The sequence below is a fragment of the Myotis brandtii genome, unplaced genomic scaffold (genome assembly GCF_000412655.1).
Source record: "Myotis brandtii unplaced genomic scaffold, ASM41265v1 scaffold196, whole genome shotgun sequence".
Classification (NCBI taxonomy): Eukaryota; Metazoa; Chordata; class Mammalia; order Chiroptera; family Vespertilionidae; genus Myotis; species Myotis brandtii.
The window spans coordinates 6,459,665-6,471,905 of NW_005357311.1; the positions used below are offsets into that span (position 1 = coordinate 6,459,665).

Consider the following 12,241-nt stretch of genomic DNA (forward strand, 5'->3'; position numbering starts at 1 on the left):
AGTATGTTCAATTTGTGAAAATTCACTGAGCTGTACTCTTATATCATGTGTGCACTTCACTGTATATTATACTCCAATAAAAAGTTTTTAAAAAGCTACAACATATTTTTTAAAAAGTAGATATACTTAAGAATTATCATTTTGCCCAGGAATGTATTTCTGGCTTGATTTGGCAGGAAATTTTGCTGTCTTTCTTGAAGGAAATTTTCATCAGGATCACTCACCACCTATAACTTATACTTTTAGAATCATCTCCTAAAAATTCAGCACAGACACTTATTGAGTGACTGCCACATGGGAGAGGTACTGAGCTCCAAGCTCTGATGATAAGATAGAAGAACTGCTTCTTTTGCTGAGAAAAAACAACAACAACTGACTTATAAAGTAGTTGAATTGCTTGGGACTCAATCACACGAAACTAGACATTTACCTTTAAACACAGATGGCAGATAACTTATAAAATCTCTCCTTTGCTATTTCTGTGGAGTATTGATTCTTTTTGAGGTCACCAGCGTTGCAGGAGAGAGCCAGTATTGGGGCAGGGAAGAATGCGAGTGTGTGGATGGAGTAGATGGTTCCAGCCGAGGAAAAGCAAGAGAGGAAGACATTGATCCTCCCATCCCCATCAATCAGAGTCAAGAGATTAAACAGAACCCAGCCGTCATTCATTATCACCTAAGAACAGGAAGGACATCTCTTTGCTCCAACAAAAAGTAGGAAGGATGTCACCGCAAGATAAAGGGCTCATCTTTAAACCGAGTAAGTTTAACTTTATGAAAAATCCATTTCTTCATACTTACCTTTTATATTCTCCTGTGAATGGGCAAAACTTCACCACTGTCTGGTGCTTGAGCGGGATCTCTGCTGTAGTCCAGGGTTGTGGTGTTTTTTTTCCCCTGTAAAGGGTGAAATGATAAATATCTCAGGCCTTAGGGACCTCTGGCACTCTCTGCTGCAACTGCAGTGGGGCCTTGACTTACCAGTGTCCCGACTAACGAGTTTTTTGAGATACCAGCTGTCTCTCCACTGATTTTTTGCATTGAGTTGACAGAGTAATTTGAGTTAATGAGCTCCTTAACGAGCTCCTTAACGAGCTCGGTCTCGGAACGAATTAAACTCGTAAGTCAAGGCCCCACTGTACTTCGTTCTGCCATTGTAGCACCAAGCAGCCAAGGACAATTAATATGTGCATGAATGGGTGTGTCTGTGTGCCATAACACTTTTGGACACTAACTTTTTTGGACACTAACATTTGAATTTCATCTGACTTCTTGGGTCCCCAAACATTGTTCCTGTTTTGCTTCTGCCCGCCCCAACAATTCCTAGGGCTCTATTTAAAGCAGGTGCCAAAGCCCTAGCTGGTTTAGCTCAGTGGATAGAGCGTCAGCCAGTGGACTGAAGGGTCCTGGGTTTGATTCCCATCAAGGGCACATACCTAGGTTGCAGACTCGATCCCCGGTCCTAGTTGGGGCCCGTGAGGAAGGCAACCAATCAATGTGTCTCTCACATCGATGTTTCTCTTTCTCTGTATCTCCCCCTCCCTTCCACTCTTTCTAAAAATCAATGGAAAAATATTCTCAGGTGAGGACTAAAACAAAACAAAACAAAACAAAACAACAAAAAAATGAAAAATTTAAAAAATAGTTAATTTAATAAAATTAAAAATTTCTAGAAACAGTTACATGGAAGGTAGATATTATAGCAGCATCTCAGTCCATATCGACAGCTGGAAACTATAGGGCAGGCTTGGGTGGCATTCCCAGCTTCTCACTTCGGTACCTCTTCAAACTCCTGTTCTTTAAGTATCCATTCAAGATCTCTTCAGGGGGGAAAATTTAAACACTCTTTGTGGGAAAGGCAGAGGCAGGCCCCTGAGCCTCTTTGCTGTCATCAAGAGCATTCCCACTCTAGCTTCCAACTTGCTCACCTCCCCCAACAAGTCAAACTCAGGCTAACTAGACTACCCCTCCTTAACAGGCAGTTTAGCCACCATCTTCACACATCCCCGAGGGATCTTACTAACCATCTCCAAGTGACTTACTAACATATTCCTCCCACTCATATGCCACACTCCTCATGGAAGGAATTTTGGTAAATACAACATGCTTTATCCAGTTACATTTCCTGTACTATCTTGGTGCTGACTAACCTCTTAACCCAGCTCAGTGTGCTAGTGGGTTTTGGCAAAAGGAAGATGAAAACCTGAGTTCCTTGGGGAGGAGCATGCAGAGTGTTTCAGAGTTAGTCCTCTGTTCCAGCGCAGGGAGAGGGATCTCAGATGTTCTGTGAGGTACGGGGATAAATTGCTATTTGGATGTTAAAGAGGGACACTGGATTGGGTGGGAGAGGCATTATCTGCACTCTGGTAGAGGTCTTTTGTGCCTGAGATCTTGGAGGGTGGGCACAAATGTGCCCCTCTATCTGAGGTGACAGTGGGCTTCAGAGGTGGGGCGAGGTGCCTTTGTGCAACTTTGCAGGTGAAGAAAGCCTAGGCAATGCAACTCAGAAACCATTGGTGTGGAGAGTGTGTGGATATTAGGATTAGGAACATAGGCTTTGGTGTCAGATGCTCTATCACTTACTAATATAATAACCTTGGGCTATTTTTTTTTCAAATATATTTTATTGATTTTAGAGAGGAAGGGAGAAGGAGAGAGAGAGATAGACACATCAACGATGAGAGAGAATCATTGACCGGCTGCCTCCTGCACGCCCTCCACTGGGGATCGAGCCCGCAACCCAGGCATGTGCCCTTGGCAGGAATCGAACCTGGAACCCTTGAGTCCGCAGGCCAATGCTCTATCCACTGAGCAAAACCAGCCAGGGCATTGGGCTATTTCTTATCTAGAAATAGAGATGATAATACCTACCACATAGGATTGTTGAAAAGATTAAGTGAAATAATATGTGTAAAACATGTGGTGATATTAAAATATCAGAAAGAGACATGAGTCAGTAACATATGAGATATTCCTGGCAATGTGTCCCCATTTAAATCTATAAAAAGTGGTCTGGCATTTAGACACATGAGTCACATATGTTTCCATGTGCCTTGGGTGGCCATGAAATTAAGTGATTTTTCCCCCCTTTAAAAACCACATCCCTTTAATAGAAAACTACAGCAAACACCATGCACTATGTGAAAAGGACCACTTATTTATTATCACTACATGTCAAAAACCATCTGGACCATTTTCTAGTAGCAGATGTTTGCCAAATTAACTTTGGAAGCAGAAAATTCATGTAGGGTATTTCTGTTAGCACAATGAATGCAACTAGGACAGATACAGATAAATTTTTCAAAACAACATTAAGCCATATTACAGTCAGGTAACAAAACCATGGTGACTGCACACATTCTTAGAATTTGCAGAATGCTCAGGAAATGTCAATGAACTATCTCTTAATTTAAAAAGAAATTCATTTAGAAATGACCTGAAATTCAGAACAGCTTAAAAAACATGACCATAAAGATTTAAAAACATTTATGTTCTTCATGGTGATGGTAATTGTTAAGTGTGATATTGTGATTTATAATAAGAAATATATATTTGTTCTTTTTCTCCTTCACAGAGCTCCTAAAACCCTTGGGATTGCTTGTAACAGAGAGGTAAAGGTGTCTTTTGTTATGTTAATGAAATGAGTTTTGGAAATTTCCTGAGGGTGTCTAGTTGCCAGTTTCAACCCTGTGATTAGAGGGTTGCAAGTTTCAGTCCCCCCACCCCTTTCCCAGTAGGGGAGAGGGGCTGGAGATTGATTTCCATCATCAAGGCACGTGGCCAATGATTTAATCGATCATGTCTATATTATGAAGCCTCCACAAAAACCCAAAGGATGGGGTTTGGAGAGCTTTCAGGTTGGTGAACATGTGGAGATTCAGAGAGAGAGAGAGTGGTGTGATCCGAGAGAGCATGGAAGTTCCATGCTCCTTCCCACCCACCTTGCCCTTTGCATCTCTGCCATCTGGCTGCTCCTGATTATATCCTTTCATAATAAATCAGTAATCTAGTAAATCAGAAGTTTCTCTGAGTTCAGTGAGCCCCTCTAGCAAATTAATTAAACCCCAAAAGGGGACATTGGTATCCCAAGAAACCAGAAACACCAATCAGAAAGGATATATGCATCCCTATGTTCATAGCGGCACAATTCACCATAGCTAAGATTTGGAAACAGCCTAAGTGCCCATCAGCAGATGAGTGGATTAAAAAACTGTGGTACATCTACACAATGGAATTCCCCACTTCGGTAAAAAAGAAGGAGTTCTTACCATTTGCAACAGCATGGATGGAACTGGAGAGCGTTATGCTAAGCGAAATAAGCCAGTCAGAGAAAAATACCACATGATCTCACTCATTTATGGAATATAATGAACAACATAAACTGATGAACAAAAACAGATCCAGAGACAGAGAAGCATCGATCAGACCATCAAACCTCAGAGGGAAGGTGGAGGAAGGTGGGGGAAGGGGGAGAGATCAACCAAAGGACTTGTATGCATGTATATAAGCCTAACCAATGGACAAAGACAATAGGAGGGTGAGGGCATGAGTGTTGGGGGTGGGTGGGTGGGTGGGCAATGTGGTGATAAGGACACATGTAATACATTCATCAATAAAGGAAAAAAAATTAAAAAATGGGGGACATTGGAATCTCCAATCTATAACCAGTAGGTAGAAGTACAGGTGATAACCTGGACTTTCAATTGGCATCTGAAGGTGGGGTCAGTCTTGTGAAACTGAGCCCTTCATTTACAGGATCTGATGCTGTCTTGAGGTAGATAGACAGTGTCAGAATTGAGTTGAATTGTAGGACACTCAGCTGTTGTCAAGTGAACTGCTTGGTATTGTTACCGTCATTGGTGTTCTTAGGTTCCCCAAGACAAAAATCGAGAGGAAAACTGAGAGACATTTCTAGACAGATTTTATTAAGCTTATGCTCAAACCCAAGGCAGGCAGGCAGCACAGAGGAAAGAAAGGTCCTCTGAGCTGATCCAGGGCCTGGTTCTAGTTGGCTGCTTTAATGAACCGGGGACAAAGCAGGCTTGAGTGAAAATTTGGGCTTTTTGAAAAGGTGGGCTTGCATGAAAAGGCTAGTGAAGGGTTTGGGCGATGGAATTTTCCATGTGGAATTCTCCTTCTGTCGGACTGCTTGGCAACTATCTCAGTGTGTGCCTGTGCTATGGGGTCAAGATTGGGGTGTTGCTCACTACCATCACCCCAAGGAAAATCATTTAGTGGCCAAACCTTGATCAACTGCGCATGCATAATAGTGGTTTTGACATCTGGCCACCTGGCGTTTTTCCATTCCCTGGCCCAAGTCTCTATCCTGTCTCATTTTGGGGGAACCGCCCCCCCTCCTCAATTGGGAAGTGGGTACAGAATCTTATTAAAAAATTGAGATACCTTCTGTTTTATTTTTAAGGAGTGTGTAACCCTCTTTCATTCACAAATACATTTTGCTAGGACCTGGGAAAACAAAAATCTCATTAAGAATTAGCCTCATCTCTTAGCCTTTGGGACAGCATGGATGGACCTGGAAAATATTATCCTAGGTGAAATAAGCTAATCTGAGAAAGACAAATATTACATGATTTCACTTATTTGTGGACTCTAAAGAACAAAATGAATTGACCAACAAAATAAGACCCGAAGGAGGTATGGAGCTGACTGACATACCTTGATGTGGGGTTGGGGGGTGCAACGAGAAGCGATAAACCAAAGACTTATATACTTATATGCATAGCCCATGGACATGGGCAACACGATAGTGAAGACGTGGGGGGGCGGTAGGAACTGGGAGGAAGGAGGTAAAGGGGGGGATTGGGAGATATCTGTAATACTATCAACAATAAAAAATATATTAAAAAAATTAGCCTCATGTGGTCAAAGCCTGGGGTGGGGGTCAATGGGGAAAAAAGGGGACATATGTAATACTTTCAACAGTGACGATTTAAAAAAAGAAAGAATTAGCCTCTAGCCTCAGGGATCTTTTATTCTAATTGGAAAGGTGGGTGGGTGGGAGATAATCAACCAAAGACCTTGTATGCATATATGCATAAACCGTGGACACAGACAATAGGGTGCTGAAGGCCTGGGGCGGGGGCAGGTTACAATAAAAATTAATTAATAATAATAATAATAATAATAATTGGAAAGCAGGTAAAGCAACATATCCAGTGTGGTTAAGGGTTAGAGTCAGGTGTGTCTTGGATCCTATGGAAGTCCGAAGACAGCCACAGAAGCCAGACTGATGGGCCGAAACACTTCTTCAAAGGGATGAAAATGGAGAGATGAGGGAAAGTTAGCAAAGCAAAAAGCAAGCGGGGGTAGGTTGGGACATCATTAGCGACTTGTCTTTATTTTTATAAGCAACGCAGACAGGACAATCAGATAATAATGACTATAAAATCTAATAGCTTTAAAAACGTCAATCTCAACAAGCTCGTATTAGCTTGGATTTAATGTAAGTTAAAATCCAATGTTTTCCTTCTGTGGAGCCAGAGAATGCTAGAACTGAAAGGCTACTTAATATATTAATTCTATTTCTGATATAAAAATCCTCTTTTTAGAGGATTTCACCAAAGTGATTCATGTTTCTATAGACAAGCAAAAGAACTGAAAACTTTTGAGACGCAGTGGGACGGGCCTTCGCCCCTCGGGGCCACGCCCCCCAGAGGCACGTGGCCTCCGTGCAGGCTCCGCCCTTGTCAGTAGGGAGGGGCGGTGCTTCAGCAGGTGGGTGGGTCAGCGGTGGCCCGGGTCTGGCTGGATTCTCGGGCACATTCTCTTGTATTCGTCCCCCGCCAACCCCCCACTCTGTTCTCGCGCGCCCTGGATTCTCGCGAGCCCTCCCATCCTGGCTGAGGAGCTGCGCTGCACACCTGTGCACCCCGCGGGCACCGTGCGGCTTCGGGGGGGGCCACGCGCCTGCAGGAGAGGAGCCCAGGACCTGCGCCCAGGTCATTTTCTTCTGAGAAAGCCATTCATAAGGACATCCTCTCCCCAACTCCAGCTGCAGCAAGGACGGAAGACGCCTCTTTGACCAGTTCATGAAGAAATGTGACGGTGGCTCCTGGACACGTTCGCCTTCGTATAAATTGTAAACTAACTCAGAGGCGTCAAGACTTCACAACCTATGTTCATGCTGACTTCCCTACAGTCTTATAAAAGAAGAAAGAAATCTCAGAGGCCTGGCTCTTCACTAGAGGCCTTGAGGATGGCACGGCTCTGAATATGTGATGTTCCATAATGATGTTGAAAAAAGGACAGTGTGCTTGCTTCGGGGAAGTCCTTGTCTGCAAGGAGTCCTGGGCGTCCTTTGCGCAGGTGGGTGCCGTTGCAGCCATGATTGACGCTGCTGTTGGTATGTCTGTGATTACGGCCGGGGAATTAATTGTCAGGACTGCCAATGTCAGCATCAGTTTTAAAAAGAACTATCCTCCTTTGTTCTGTTGTGATAAATAGCCAACTTGATAAAGTTGAAGGAAGGAAAGTTTATTTCCTGTAGAATTTTAAATGTTGATGAGAAGACCCTATCTCAGAGGCAACAAGCTTGTTTATAAAGCTGGATCCTGGAAAAAGAAGAAAAAAAAGGTTTGATGTGTAAGAGCGCCTGGTGGATTCTACCTCACTCTGCATGAGGCTCTCAAGAACCCGTGGTCTGTCCCCAGTCCTGCTCTGCTCACCCACCATTGAGCCCTCCATAGGGGGAAACCTGCCAACACGGCCTTCTTGAACAGTCTTCTAAATATACTTCCTGTGAGAAAAATAAAGAAAGAAAAATTCATCTTCAATCCTACTTCTAAACTGAAATGAATATTTTGTAGATAAATTCTTGAAAATGCCCATTATTAACTCCTTGAGGTAAATTAGGATTAACGGCACAAGGGGAAATAGCAAATTAAAAGAAAGTGCTCATTTTAAGGCCTCTCACTAATTATTGTATTTACCTTTAGAAGGCTGAGCTCCTAGGGTAGGCTGCCCAAGTTCCCACCAATGTCCGTTCCTAACTCTGAGACCTTGGCATGTTACTATCTTTCTAAGCTTTGGCTTCTTTATAAGCCAATGGGGAATTGCCACCAGAGCCAGGCAACCAAGGGGCATCTTTTGGGCAGCAGCCACAAAGACTGGGGCACCAACCACACGTAAAAGCCCCTCCAAGAGATTGCGCTCTGGAGTGAGAAGATGGTGCCCGCCAGCTGGAGCAATTCAGAGGACATGTTGAGATGGCACCCACCAGTCTCTGTCCTTAGAGAGAACCTCAACAAACCTCCAGGTGTGTGTCAAATCATGCCTGCTCCCCAGGCTGAAGCTCTAAGACAAGCAAACAAGCCTCTCCCATACAAAATGTTGGCACCCCCCTCTCCTCCAATCGGCTGATTCTGTGCAGGACCCTGGGGCAGGTAAGTCCAAGCCAGAGGCCTTCAACTGCTGTTTCTCTGTTATAGTTTTGTGGGGCTTGTGGATCCGAACTCCTCTTGGTTTCCAAAGCTAAATGTTTTGGGGGCTCATCTCTCAAATGCATGTTTTAAAAGTTTGGGTGCCTCGTGTGGGTTTCAGAGTCTTTGCACCTCAGGGAGAAGCTTTGTGTTTTGAGTTCCCTCCTGACTGGGAGTGGCTACACCAGGAATGGGGTTTACAGTGAGATTGTGCCCCAGACTCTTCAACCTTGCATGGGGGACTTCTCTCATTCAAGTACGAGTTGCGCAGACAGCTTTTAGATTGTTTTCAGATGAAGCTGTTTGATATATAGTTGTAGATGCCATATTGTCTGTGGGATGACTTCAGGGCCCTCTTATGTTGCCATCTTGAACCAGAACTTGATTTTTAAAATGTAAGTACTTAATCATATATTTTTAAACAAGGTCTAAAGTAAATCAGTATTTTCATCTTTCTCTTGAACAAGACCAGTAGTTTTAGAATACTTTAATTTAATTTTATTTTTCCATCACCATTTATCCCCTCTATGCCCTCTTCCACCTTCACCCCTACTCTCTCTAAGCCCCAATTACCACACTTGTCCATGTTTCTCTCTTTTTTTCTTTTTTGCTCAATTCATCCACCTCCAACACCTCCCTCCACCCCACCAGAGCTGTCTGGCTGCTAGAAAGCTTTAACTTTCTACAACTATTCCTTCCATTGTTTTCCTGTAAGCAGCTTTTACATCTTCTGTGATTGATTTATTTACTTATTTTACTAGATCAGGATACAACTATTCCTTCCATTGTCTGCCTGTAAGCAGCTTTTACATCTGTGATTGATTTATTTACTTATTTTACTAGATCAGGGTTTATTTCACTATTTTTTGTGTGATTTATTTATTTTATATTTTAATGTGCTTTTAAAATGTAGTAATTTAATTATATTTTGCTTTTCAGTACAAATAAGATATCATCATTATTTAAAAAAAAACATAGACTTTATTTTCTAGAGCAGTTTGAGGTTTACAGCAGAACTGAGCGGAAAGTACAGAGAGTTCCCATATCTCCCTAACCCCCATCCTCATTACTGTTGTAGTCAGTTCTTATTTAAATTTACCAAAATATGTTCTTATTGATTCCTACTGCTTCACGCATCCCATACCTTTCTTCTGGATTTAGTTTAATTCATATGAAGTAAAACTCAATTATAATATCTAGAAATGCAAAATAAATATACTAGTACTTACGGTTTTTCAGGTGGGAGAACTTCTTGTTGGGTCTATGGGCTGATTTAGTCACTAGAATTCCCTTTCCCCCCATATTTTTGTGAGTAAGTTCATTTTCATGAACATGTCTCTGGTGAGAGTCCCATGCATGCCTGGGATGAGAGGCCTCCCATGGGATGGTTTTTTGTTTGCCTCTGTCCACATTCAATAATGCTCATGAGTCCCAAAACAGTTTCTGCTTTAAATAATTTTAGACTTACAGAAGAGTTGCAGAAATAGTACAGGAAGTTCCCAGATACCTTCACTGAGCTTCCTCGATTTCTGAACAGCCCTTAGCTAGCCTACAGTTAGCCTTTCGCAATCTTGTTAAGAGTTTTGAGCTAAATTCCTCTCCATGGCTTATATGGTATCCAGAAGTGTCTGTCCCAGCTAAGCAAAAGCCTGGGTCCGGCTTCTCACTGTGGACGCCTGTCTTTCTCAGATTTTAGGTTACTTGTTGGTTCTGTGATCTCAGCTTTCTGATGGGTTCATGAGAAGGTGACTTGTAGTTTGCCCAGTCTGTTTCTTGTTGTAAGTGTGGGAGCGATGCTTTCCAACTCTCTCTGTTTCATCCGGTAGGATTTTCTTTTCTAACCGGGTTGTTGACTGTACAAGGGAAAGGACTGGATTGCTCTCATTTCCTGTGCCGCATAGCAGTCAGCACAGTCCTGTGTTCATGGCAGATGAAAATCAATTTTGACATGTATTTCTTTTGAGCAGTTTATAAGAAATGTATTCTTTCTTAAGTTGGACAAGAAAGATTTTATTTTTCTTTAGACTTTATCAATCACTTCTTTTAGTTTTTCGCCCATTGGTAGTTTTGGTACGGTGCATTTGGCATAGTGAGTATAAATTCAAGTTAATTTTCCTTTGCGCTTTGTTTTTAGTTTATAGTAGAATTGAGCTGCTGGACCAGCAAAAAGCTAAGTGCTTCATCCATGCCTGGTATTCATGTCTGTGAGGCAAGAGCTACCGACGAGCACATTGAAACATTTTGCACATATGTTTTTCTCTTTTGCTCTGTGGTAAGACATTTTCCTAGCTGTGCTTTGGATTTTTCCCATTCCAGTTTTGATTTCCACATGGGGTTTAGCCACTTGGGGAAGTGCTCACAGATTCCCTGCTTACCATCAGGGTCAGCTTTGGCTACCAGATCTTTGATATCTTTCTGGTTTTTTGAGCCTGAGTTTGCTATCTTACTTGCTGGCTTCTTTGCCTTTATTCTTTCCCAGTATTTTGTGGTTGTAAGTATGGCCTTTTCCTTTCAATAGTTCTCTCTCCTTAGGGAAGCACTCCATCTTGTCTGTTCCATGGTTTTTGATTTTGACTCCATTGCTACCCAGCTGTGCCATTACAGCTTGAATTACAGCGCCCCTGGGTCACTTTTCTTTAGTTTTGCCTGTTTCTCATCTCTCTGCCATGACTTTGCCTTAGACATAGTTTTTAATTCAGCAAAAATGTTCTCATTATTCTGTTTCTGATTCCAGCCTGTCTCTTTAAAGTAAAGTCAATTTTGTCAATTTCTTCCTTTCTTTTTTTCTATTTGGCAATGCTGAGATAGCCATCGCTCTTGACAGCTGCTATCCAATATGTCATTACTCAGCCTTGGAAGTAATTTTAGAATGTTGTGTGCCCCTGACTGTGGAACACTGTGTTACCAATGTCCTGAGGGTGGTACATCTGAAGGTGGGGATGACCTGCGGAAGAATCTGTAGCATTTGCACAGTGCCTTACAGTTTACAAAGGAGTTTTAAATATGTGATCTTGTTTAGTGTTCACAGGAGGGTGGCAGGGCGTTACAATTCCCTGTTTTAAAGTCACGGACCTTGAAGATCGTGAAGTGTCTTCCCAATGTTGTCTAGTCAGAAGGTGATAGAACCAGGGTTTGAACTTATGTCTCACCAGTGCTCTTTGTATTATAGGATCTTATCTTTATAATACCATTGAAATTTCAAGTTGGGACACATAGGTAGGTTTTAGGCACAATTGTATACAACTCAAACAACATTATCATGGTTTAGTTAGTCCAGTGATGGCAAACCTATGACACGCAAAACTGTGGAGATAGTGCAAGCTAAGTCAAAAGGGTTGCCTGATGGGAGCTGTGATCTTCAGTTATAAATGGTACCCTCACAGGAAAGTAACTACTAGAACAAATAACCCTCCATCATTCTTCTCTTTGACTCTAATCTTCTGTCAGAGCTCTCCATTGGCCAAACACAACTGGAAGCTTGAATGAAAGAATCCCATCAATGCAATTTGTACAAGTTAGACTCCTGAGGCAGACAACAGGATGGTGAGTAGATCTGAGGGGCAAATGGAAATACCTAGCACAGAGGTAGGTATTTCTGCTTTCCTCACTCTAGCCGGTTTGGCTCAGTGGATAGAGCATCAGCCTGCAGACTGAAGGGTCCCGGGTTCGATTCCAGTCAAGGGCGCATGCCTGGGTTGCGAGCTTGGTCCCCAGTGTGGGGTTTGCAGAAGGCAGCTGATCCATGTCTCTCTCATCGATGTTTCTACCTCTCTCTCCCTCTCCGACCTCTCCCTCCCTCTCCCT

At 42.6% G+C, this 12,241-nt stretch overlaps 1 pseudogene; it reads left to right on the forward strand.

Moving 5' to 3' along the window:
* Positions 1–5,745: 5,745 nt before the first annotated feature.
* LOC102258011 lies at positions 5,746–7,605 on the forward strand (annotated as a pseudogene).
* The last annotated feature ends 4,636 nt before the right edge of the window (positions 7,606–12,241 follow it).